This window comes from Nesoenas mayeri (assembly GCF_963082525.1).
Source record: "Nesoenas mayeri genome assembly, chromosome: Z".
Lineage (NCBI taxonomy): Eukaryota > Metazoa > Chordata > Aves > Columbiformes > Columbidae > Nesoenas > Nesoenas mayeri.
In genome coordinates this window covers 21,095,807-21,106,520 of record NC_137542.1, presented here as the reverse complement: position 1 = coordinate 21,106,520, position 10,714 = coordinate 21,095,807, and the positions used below count along the sequence as shown (strand labels likewise).

Here is a 10,714-nt window from a genome sequence, read left to right as displayed (position 1 = left end):
AATTCTAAACCCAGAGGAAATTCTGGAAAATAGTATTCTAAGGCAATAATTTGGGCTGTATATACTTGTTTAATTTTTTTCCTTTATACATGTTCTATGCAGTGAACTGAAGGTAAAGTTATTTCAGCTGCTTCCTGTGTTATCACATAACGGGGTCTAAAGACAAAAGAATAAACAATGTAGGTGATGGAAGAATTAAAAAACAAAAAAAGGCAGCTTCCTTGATTTCCACTTATGATCACAGGAGCACTAGACTTTCCTTCAGGCTGACTTTTGTTCTTAGCCAACTTGTGGCAGAGCCCGCTTTTATCATATTTTGGGGCTTTCTCTACTTGAAAAAGCTAAGTTTGATGACTGTTCCCTGCATCAGGCCAATAGATCTCTTCTTTTTATTGGAGAAAGCTGCCAAACTGCTAGTTTCATCCACACCAATTTATCTTCATGGTTTCAAATCACTTACAGCAATCACACAGGCTAAACCAGAGTTTTAGTTCTCTCATGGTGTCCTTCAATCAGTACTTACCCACTTAGTGTCTAGTTTCCTCTGTTACCTTCGCTGTGCAGTGAAACTTTTTCAGGACAACAGTGAAAAAATGGTTCTCAGTCACTTGCTCAACCAAAGAAGATCATACATTTGTGGATGAGGGCTTTATAAAGGAACCTAATTAATTCTTCTCAGTCCAGCCCTCAAATCAGACAACTGTTAAAAAAGGACAATGACGGTTAAATGCCACTTGTTTGCAGTTTCATGTTTGTCAGAGTCGGAGTAGATCCAGTGGACAGGTTACAGAGGTTAAATCTATGGTTTAAGTGCAAGCAGTTAGATTATTGACAGAGCCAAGCCCTGCTGTCTTTCTGTTGTTGCAGTGTAAGCAGATTAGTCATTCTGTGTGTGGAAGAAAAGAACTGTTCATAGACCAGAAGAAGAGAAGATAAAGACTGCCATCTATAGCATCCAGAAATAAAACACAGTCTGTCCACACAGCAAAAGAACATGCTGTCAATCCAATGATGAAAGAAAATAAGCAAACAGGCCAGAACTTTCTTTTCAAGGGGCTGTTTAATGCACTAAATCAGAGTTCTTTCCTCCTGGCTGTCCTGAGGTCAGTGCTGAGGCACCTCTGTCACTTTCAGAATAAAGAGATTTTGGTTCCACTAACATATAACTTCTTAACTAAGCAGGATGTGCCTTGACTCTATGTCCAATTTACAAATTGAAAAACTTTCCTGTACTTCAATGGATATTGCCATCAAAAAATCAAACTCATAGCAGGTATAAAGTACCTGGGTAAGGTATTTAATCACAAGATGTATTTGCATCTTTTATGGGTAAGCTTACATACATCAACTTTTTAATGTATCTGCAATGGAAAGACAGAAAAAATCCTCCATTCTTTGTACTTGTTTGAATATTCATCTTTACCTTGCCATTACTCTGGGATTGTCTCTTTTTGCATATAAAACTCTCAAAGCTCAGTAAAGTCACATGAGTGACAACCAATGATAGGACAAGGGGTAATGGGTTTAAAGTGGAACACAAAAGGTTCCACTTAAATTTGAGAAGAAACTTCTTCTCAGTGAGGGTGACAGAGCACTGGAACAGGCTTCCCAGGGACATTGTGGAGTCTTCTGCTCTGGATATATTCAAAACCTGCCTGGACACCTTCCTGTGTAATCTCATCTGGCTGTTGCAGCTCCAGCAGGGGGACTGGACTAGATGATCTTCCAAGGTCCCTTCCAATCCCTAACATTCTGTGATTCTGTGTGATTCTGTGGCTGCTGCAGAGAAAATGGGCAGATATTGTGAAAATTTTGACCTAGAACACTACTAAAAATAGATCACACAACTAATGGTACTGAAAGAAACACAACTTTACTGACATAGAGAAAAGGCAAGCTGACCTAATTATGTACTGTTAATTTGTCATCCTTTTCACACTACAGTACAGTCAAGATTCCTGACCATCTGTCCAGTACTAGTGGAAATTAGCATTACATTTTTCGTAAAAATAATGCAGTGTTATTTAGCATTTGCATTTGGATACTAATGAATCTTTGGCTGCTCTGCAACTGAGCTGAACTGGCTGAGAGACAAGAACTTGGGCATCTGAGACTTGATGCTTGAGTAGACTTGCAAGGCCCTGTTCCACTACTATTTCTCTGCAGAGCCCACAGGCATCCTTTAACTAATATGGCATAGCCTCTCTATTTTATCCTGACAGTTTCTGAAGAAAGAAAAATCTATTGGCTGAAAGGAATACTGTCTGGATAGGTAAGCTTTTTAATGAAAGTGATCAATATTAAAGCAATAAGGTTTCCTCTATGTTTAATACAAAATGTCAAGAATAAATTAGTAAAAGTGAATTCTCCACTCAGAATTTATATTTATGGTTATATAGTTGGGTCTTTGTAACAGGTCAAGAGATACTCTGGGAATTCCTACAACAAGCCAAAGACTTCTGTCTGAGTCACAGCCCTCAGAAGACTTTTGATCTGGACATAATGACATTAACAGAAGGCGGCTACCTCCTGACTGTACCCCAGGGTAGACTAACTCCCTGTTTGTACTGTTACTGTTTTTACTATACGTCATTCCCAGTTTAAATATGCCTAACTTCCCCTCCATGTCACTGAAATGTTTAACTTCTACGAAGTGAATGAATTTACAGAACACTTAGGAGATACAAGCTTATACACTTCTATCAACATTTTTAAGATGAAGACACGACAACAAAGACAAAATTGACACAAGATACATAATTTTTAAAAAAGTTACATTTCTTCTGTGGTCTACAAAACATATGTCATGTAACACTACTAAATTCCACAGAATTAAACAGTCTGTAAATGTAACATGTAAATGTAAATGTAAATTAACAGTCTTTACTTTCTGTAAAGTTTCAGTCAGGATTATATTTGAACAGCCAGCACTCACATCCTGATGTATAATTCAACGCAGTGTAAAAGGAATTGCAGCAACCTGCACAGTCTAGACAATAATATCAAGAACATGGCAAAATCCATATTGTTGCCAAAAGCTTTTCTGCTGTGGGCTTGCAGTGCTTTGCTTCCTGGTGTTTGCTGCCATCTCATGTGTTTTAAGCAGTATTGCACAGAAATTCTACAGGAGAACTTTTTGTCTCAAAAGTGACCTTACTTTAGATAGTTATGCTACTGTCACGTTAAGCAAATATGTTGCTTTCAATTCTGAAAAGATTTTTTAGTATTATTGATACACAGTATGGAAGTAACCTACATTCAAAACCAAAAAGTATATATTCTGCACAAATTTAGGTGAAATACCACATTGTGCCCAGGTTTTGGCTTCCCAGTATATGAAAGACATCGACTTACTTAAACAAGTCCAGTGGAAAGCCACAAGATTGTCAGGAATTGGAGGATATGACACATGAGGAGTGACTGGGAGAGCTGGGTTTGTTCAGCCTTGGGAGGACAAGGCTTCAGGGTGATCTTGCTGTTCTCCACTACCCAGTGGGAGGGCACAGATAAGATGGAGCTTCCTTGGAAACACACAGTGATAGAACAAGACAAACATACAATTTTCTGCAATACAGAAAATTAAGATTATATGAAGTAAAAAAGTTTTCACTGTGAGTGGTACAACACTGAAACAGGGACCCAGAGTGTCATGGAAGACAAACTCCTAACTTACTTAAACAGACATCAACTACTCAAACAGAAGTGGGTTCTGAGCTCTGCCAAAGGAGGTGAAAGAGAGAATGCACTTCCTCTACCTTACAGCAGGCAGGCCATTTTTTTGTCAGAATCTTGTGCTGCCTAGACCTTGCGTCATCAACTTAAAACAAAAGTGTGGGAACTTATGAGTTACATATTATTCACTTTATGGCTGTGATCACGACCAGGTTTTCTGCTGCTAGCCAACACTAACATATAGTCCAAAACACAGAAGGCAGGAAAAAAGTGCACAAAAGAGTACTTAAACCTCAGTAAGGAAAAAATTCTTCATACCAGCTAGATTCACAGGTGCTTGGAGATGAACCCACTAAAGCAGAGAAGGTTATCAGTAAGCACTGAAAGCACAATTCCAAAACAGTTTAATAATGTTAAAATGTTGATTTATTGACCATGCATAGCTACACAACTATTCTGAAAGGTCAGTGTCCTTATTTCCATCTAGCAAGATAGAAGTGCAAAGCTACTGGCTTTTAAAAATGAGGCCAAAGCATAGTTCTCCATAGCAACAGCATGATGGGGATTAATGTTCTCAAACCACCCACCTGCACACTCAGTCCATCCCTTGGGAGTGCTGAGCCAGGACACTGAGGTGTATGCTGTGGCAATACTATAACACACTCCAGGCACTTCATGACCTCACAGAAACTTGTAAACTGAAATAAGAGCAGACGACGAGAAGTGCTGACTCAATAAGTTTCAAGAGTCACTGCTGTACTTTCTCTTCAACAGGCAGTTAGCATGAATATTAGAGATCATACGCAAAAACGATGCTCAGTTATCTGTCTTCAGTACTTTAGAATTGCATCAGGGAGCAGAGAATAAATGGAATGTGAAAGTACATTCAACTTCACTGTTTTCCCATAAGCATTAAGTATTTTCTTCATCCCCTTCAAAGACTTGAGGAAAAAGGCAACCTACTTCTTCCGTTCCTCATGCTTGTATTCAGTGAAATAAAATTCCTTTCCTTAGGTAGATAAGGATGACTCGTTTTAGACATTCTTGAAAATAGTGGTGCCATACAGAGATATTTAAATATACCATTACATGACTTTTGTTGGGACTGAAGATATAGCATATGCAGTACTACTAGCATTTAATGTAAAGAACTGTGTCCAAAAAACAAAACAACATAAAAGTCTCTGAGTACATTAGATATTTAAAAAAAAAAGCCAATACTTTCAGGTTCCATTAGTACTCAAAAAAGTCTTTGGCACTTAAAGATAAATTAAAGCCTAAGACTTCTTTTAATGTAATAGGTATGTTTGAAGAAGGACATCCTCTAGTTATTTTTGTAAGTTTTCACTGCCTTCTTCAACATAGCAACCAGAAGCTAAGATGAAAGATGGAGATTACTAAGAAAAATTGAAATGTACTACACAGTTAAAGAGAAGTCTAATTCACTTTAGCAGCAACCTGAATAATCAAAATTACACTGTACCGTGGCACTTTAGAAAGCAAAGGAATGACATACAACATTGCATGGCTGAGTCACTAACAGCAACATTAAAGTTTTCGAAACAAAATCACTTCAACGTAGCAGTGCTGACTAGTAAGGGACATGCCGGTGTAGAAGAGGTCGACCTAGCAGCTTGCTCTGAAAGACCTACCATCCCCACGGGTCGGAAAGGTCTTGCTTGCGCAGTATCGTTGTGGTTAACTGACCGACTTGTAAACTTGTGCTTTCCTCACGTGCTTTCCCGCGGCTGCCGCGGTAGGTCGGAGGCAACGCCGGCTCGCCGTTCAGCAGCACGGATCGCTGAGGGCCGGCCGGGACACGGGGGGCAGGCAGGGCGTGCGCGGCGGGAGGGCCGGGGAGCCGGCAGCCACACCTCTCCTTTCCGAGGCCAGCTCTCCGAAAGCTGCCGCTTCCCCCAGATATCCCTCAGCCTCCCGCACGCCCGGACCCGAGCGGAGCCTGACCTACCCGGTAGGCGCTCAGCAGCACAGTGCCCCGACCGCCACCTGCGCACCATGACAGCGCCTCACTCCTGGCGACCGCGACCGCCCCGCCCCGCCCCGCGCCAGGTGACCACCCTCGAGGCGCGAGCGCTCCCACGTGACCACCGCGTGACTCCCAATCCCTCGCAGCGCCCGGAAGCACCAGCGGCACCGCCCACTCTGCGCACGTGACGCGGGTGCCGCTCCCCCGTCACGCGTCTCCCACCCCCGCCCTCCCGGCCGCCGTCTGCCCCGGTGCGTGCGCGGGCTGCGCGCAGGCGCGCTCAGCAGCTGTCATCCGCGCAGGGAGCGGCGCGTCCCGCAGGCGCCGGGAGGAGAAGCCCCGAGGGACCCCGGGGGACGGCGGCGGAGGGGGCGGCGAGGGAGCGGGCGGACCTGCACACCTGCACACCTGCACTGTTGCCGTTCTCCCTCCTCCTCGCCTTCCTCCGGTTGCGGCTGCTCGCTTAACCCTTTCCCGGACAGGTGAGGCGAGCTCCGGGCCGGGCGGTGGCGGATTCGCGGGGCGGAGGTGCGGGGCGGCCTGTCGGCGGGAGGGCGGGTGCAGCGAGCGGGCGGACAGGGGCAGGCCGGACGGACGAGGGACTAGCGGAGATGAGGCGGGCCAGGGCCGGGGGAAGCGGCTCGGGGCGGAGCGGCCGTCGGGACGGACCGCGCCGGGACAGACCGCGCCGGGACAGGCCGCAGGGGTCGGGGGCGAGGGGTGGAACGGCCGCCACGCCGCCGGGCAGCCCCGCTGGGGTGCCTGGGGACTCGGGGCGGCCCGCGGCCGGCAGGCGGTCCCGCCGGGGGCTCCGCGCTGCGGGCAGGCGGACGGCGGCTGGGACCTTGCTGAGGAAACGAAACCGGCAGGTGTCGGAAAAACACATCTCGTGTTCCCGTCGGTGGCCAGCGGTTCTGGGTCAGGCAGGCGGGGGAAGCTCTCCGAGAGACCAGGCGGTTTCCCCGGCTGTTCAAAGGGGATGGACAGAGTAAAGTTCAGCGTTTACCTCTCACCTTGTCTTTCCGGGCTGTGATAAAATTCTATGGACTTTTCAAACAGCTGCTTTTTCTTACGACGTATGGCTGCGGTCGTACTGCTCGTTCGTGTCTGCATGTCGCTAAGGCGCTTCTGGAAGTTAACAGTTGTAAAGTGTTAGAAAAAGATTTAACAAGCTGTCTTCTGAGTAAAATAGTCAGTGAGGTGCCAATTCCAAATGTGTCTGTCTGTGGCTATAGTGCTCTGTGCTTTAAGAGCCAGTTTTGGGATCAGGGCTTTATGCTATGGTAATAGCCTTCTATTAATGAGCATTGTCTGTTCTGCAGTTGATTTTAGCTGGCTATCTGAAATAACAAGGGTATACAAAAAATTAACTGTCTTAGAAAAAAAATGTTGGGTTTCTGTGTGTTTTTTTAAGATTTATACTTGCTCAGAATGTAAACAGCATTTATTTTTTATATTATTAACCTGCAGATTCATGATTCTTTGCACTCTTTTCTGAGACATTAGCAACAGCAGCAAAGGAAGTTACCTGGTGGCTACTAAGCCAGCAGTTAAGCTGAAACACTTTCCACAAGAAAGAAATTTACTGGCAGCCTAATGCACGATATTTTTTGTCACCTACAGTTTTTTTGGTTAATGTTCTCAGTGAACCAAGAATGCAAAACTGGGTGTGGTGTAGGATTGGTCTTGGGCTTTACCTTTATTTTTCTGTGAACTATGATAGCTAGCTGATGGTATTGCTTCACAGAAGTACCTTCCAAATAAAAGATGATGGAAAACACAAGCATGATTTGGTTTTAAGTACTTAAAATGAAGGTAAACTGAACCACCGCTACTCATGCTACTGATCTTACTCTCAACTATAGTATGAAGTGGTACTGTTGTTATAGATTGCTGGCTGCTGATGGTTTTCTTTTAGCTAAGCGCGGATATGGAAGCAAGTAAGAGCAATTGCCTGTCTAGGAAGTGACCCAGGAAACGTTATGTCTCAACAAAATACATGGACATGATGAAATAGCTGTTGTATCAGTGTTAGAGGCAATGTATATAAGGGAAAAACCTTTAGTCAGTGTTTTTTTAAAACAAAAAAATCTGATTTGGTCTCTGATGTTTTTTTTAAACAGTAAACATGACAAAATAAAAAAATCAATTTTTAATCCATAATTATTGGTGAGTATTGAGTACAGAATTTTCTGTCTATTGGCCGGATTTCAAAAGAAATCAGGTACACAATTCTGCACCAAATCTAAATGCACAATTACCGCAGAAGTGGATTAAAATCAGAAAATCGTATTGTCAAGTGCTACTTATTAGAATCTTCCTAAGCTATTATGAACAAGGTCAATAATTATTAAAAAAAATTGATGATTTCATACCTAACTTCATAAAAAAATATTGGATTAAGTAGATTTAAGAGTTCAGTTTAAACAGCTCTTTATTGGTCTACTTCTTAGTTCTGCAATTAATTAGCTCTGAAATTTTCTTTTTTTTTTTCTATAATTGTCTTTTACTGGAATATGTTTGATAAGCAGGATCCCGAGCAGCATGTGAATGGGGTATATGGTGGCATCAGTTTTGGTCAAATTTGTTTCCTGAAGGTTGTATTTTTATCCTACTACCCCCTGACACAAATTTAAAAAAAACTAATACATTTTGAAACACATTTTTAGTATACACAGAGCTTCAAAGAGAGTGTGTTTTACTGGAATTCTGTTAATACAAGATATTTTCAGGCTCTCTGAATGATCATGAGTAGCTCAAAACATGATATTCTGAAACATTAAGATTTTAATACTTATCTAGCAAAAAATGTCTGTAGTCACTTGATAGCTTAACAGTTCGTATCTCAAAATGATCAAGTGATATGTTGAGTTCTTTCCTTGATTTTCATTTAGATTCATAGACTGACTCTTAATTAAGGTATTTTTAAGAAATACAGTATTTTATACTTGGAAGAGAATAATTGTGTGATAAAATCATGTAGTGAAGATGTTTATAACAATTTGCTGATTTGAAGTCCAGAGTGCATTAAACACTGTAGTTTTTGGTAAATAAAGAGTTAGAGTGTACTTCACTTTTTTAAGTGGCATTGTGTATCATAATTCATGCTGTTGTAGGCTTGGATTTTGCTGCAGCTTTATTCCACCTGTTTAAAATTGTAAAGTTAGGGATATAAGTTGTTAACTTCATCTGTGTGAGTAGTGCTACTTCTGACTTATGCAAGCACTCATTTTTATCCTTAACTCTGTTTACCTCAAACTGTAAAAACTGAGGACTATGTAAAGAACAGATTAGAGAAAAACTATCAGCATTTTTAATTTAAGAGGTTAAAATTCAAAATTTATCTTCTTTTGAAGGCTGTTGAAAAATTTCAGTGTCTAATCAGTTGCACTTTCTGATTCTCAGACATGACAGGATACTTCAGTGACTGTTGCAGATATTACAGCGGAATTTCTCAGACAGGATATGTTCCAGTTCCTTTGTGACATTTCTGCCTGTAAAATCTAGAACTGGTACATTGAGGCTGTTGTGATTTAGCTCAGTACATCTATGATTTGCTGCTGGGTTTTATCTAATAAATTTATAAATTGTTATAAATTGTTATAATTGTAAATGAACCTATGGCTTTGGATAAATTGTTTATAATCAGACTGTTTTGAAAAAAGGGCTACTTAAATGTAAAACTAAAATTAAAGCTGGAAAAAGGATAGAAGTCTGTAAACTGAGCTATGAATAAAGGTGTAGAAATAAAAAAAGTTTATGAAACTGTAAGTTTTAGGAATCAAACTCTTCATGCTTGGGTTTGATTTCAGATGGGGGTATTCAGACTATTTTATTTGAATAAATGATGACAAATATTTCATACCTGAGATCAGTACAAATATCTAAAATTCGGAAAAATATTAGATAATAATAGGAGGAAAACTTTTTCTTGACTGGTTTGTCATCATCTGGGTTGTAGAGATGACTGATATTTGAGTTGGGGAAACTTCTAAGGTAGCAGTGTTCTTTTGTTGTCCCCGTGGAGCAGTCTTCTTGATTTATAGAGATAGAAATCTTTGCAGTTTCCTGCTGTACAAATGTTAGCTTTATAGTTTACTTTTGACTGAACTTTTTGCAGTGCAGAGTGATATGACATGCTAGAGCTGCAAGTTCAACAGAGGCACAATGTTGACTTTTCTTGCTCCTTTTGTCTGTTATACTATTGTGGATTAAAGCCATGTGATTCCCAGATACCAGTCTGTGAGTTCATTTTAAGTGTCCCATCCCTGGTGTTAAATTGTATGACATTTCAGTGGCACGTGATCAGTTTGGAGTGAGGAGTTTTTTGGTCACGCGAGCTGAACAAGTGCTGCTGTGAACATTATAGCAGACCACAGAAGTGCAACATGGCAGGTGTCTCACTTTAGTGTGTGTACTTTCAGTTGTAACAGCAGAAAGACAAGACGTGTGACTCTTCCCTGGCCACTAGGTATTGGATCTGTGGTAATTTAAAACAAGGTGCAGGGGAATCACATAATGTCTTCAAATTACAAAATCTGTGTGAGAGGAGGTGCTCACTGTGAAGGTTAATAGTAGTAGCTTATCACAGGTGCAGAAATATAGTTTCAGGTGTGTCATATGCAGCTTTAAAGGGGAAAAGTACATCTTTCTGTTTCTCAGGTTATAGACTGATTTACAGGTTTTTGGTCCTTACCTTGTTCTGCATCTGATAAAGGATTTGCCATGTAGTAGTGACTTGTGAAAAATATTATCAGAGTTACTACAGCATATCCTTGAAAAGAATACGTGTCATGTGATGTTAAGGAGTTGTGAAATCCAAGACAATAAGGGTGTCTTGTGGGAGGAGATCTGTAAAGGCAGTTAATAACAGGCCATATAGTTAGGGAGTTATTTTGGGAAATGCATATTGGCAGAAGTGACAGACCTGGCTGAATTGTTAAAAAGTGCTTGATTATCAAGCAGTTCACATCCACCACCTGCTATTTGTATCCTCAGGAACATTATAGGCTGTGTTAGCAATGAGTATTTTTGTGAACTTTTAGGTGATTGTAA

The 10,714-nt window shown here is 41.4% G+C and overlaps 1 protein-coding gene and 1 long non-coding RNA gene across 9 annotated transcripts in view; one reads left to right on the top strand and one right to left on the bottom strand.

Annotated features, from left to right (window-relative positions):
- Positions 1-424: 424 nt before the first annotated feature.
- Positions 425-5,667, bottom strand: LOC308051562. 3 transcript variants are annotated; one of them, XR_013923510.1, is made up of 4 exons: positions 5,325-5,667; positions 4,260-4,370; positions 3,355-3,564; positions 425-700 (listed from the first exon to the last, which is right to left on the bottom strand). It is a non-coding gene; the product is annotated as an uncharacterized lncRNA (long non-coding RNA). The 3 variants fall into 3 exon arrangements; XR_013923511.1 differs by having other exon boundaries at positions 3,355-3,521; XR_013923512.1 differs by having other exon boundaries at positions 3,355-3,485.
- Positions 5,668-5,925: 258 nt separating this feature from the next.
- Positions 5,926-10,714, top strand: part of LOC308051541 (lysine-specific demethylase 4C-like) — a 140,140-nt gene continuing 135,351 nt past the window's right edge. For all 6 annotated transcript variants that reach the window (XM_080362035.1, XM_080362036.1, XM_080362037.1 and 3 more), the window contains exon 1: positions 5,926-6,141. The gene's annotated coding sequence lies outside the window, so the exon portion shown is untranslated. The remainder of the gene's footprint in view (positions 6,142-10,714) is intronic.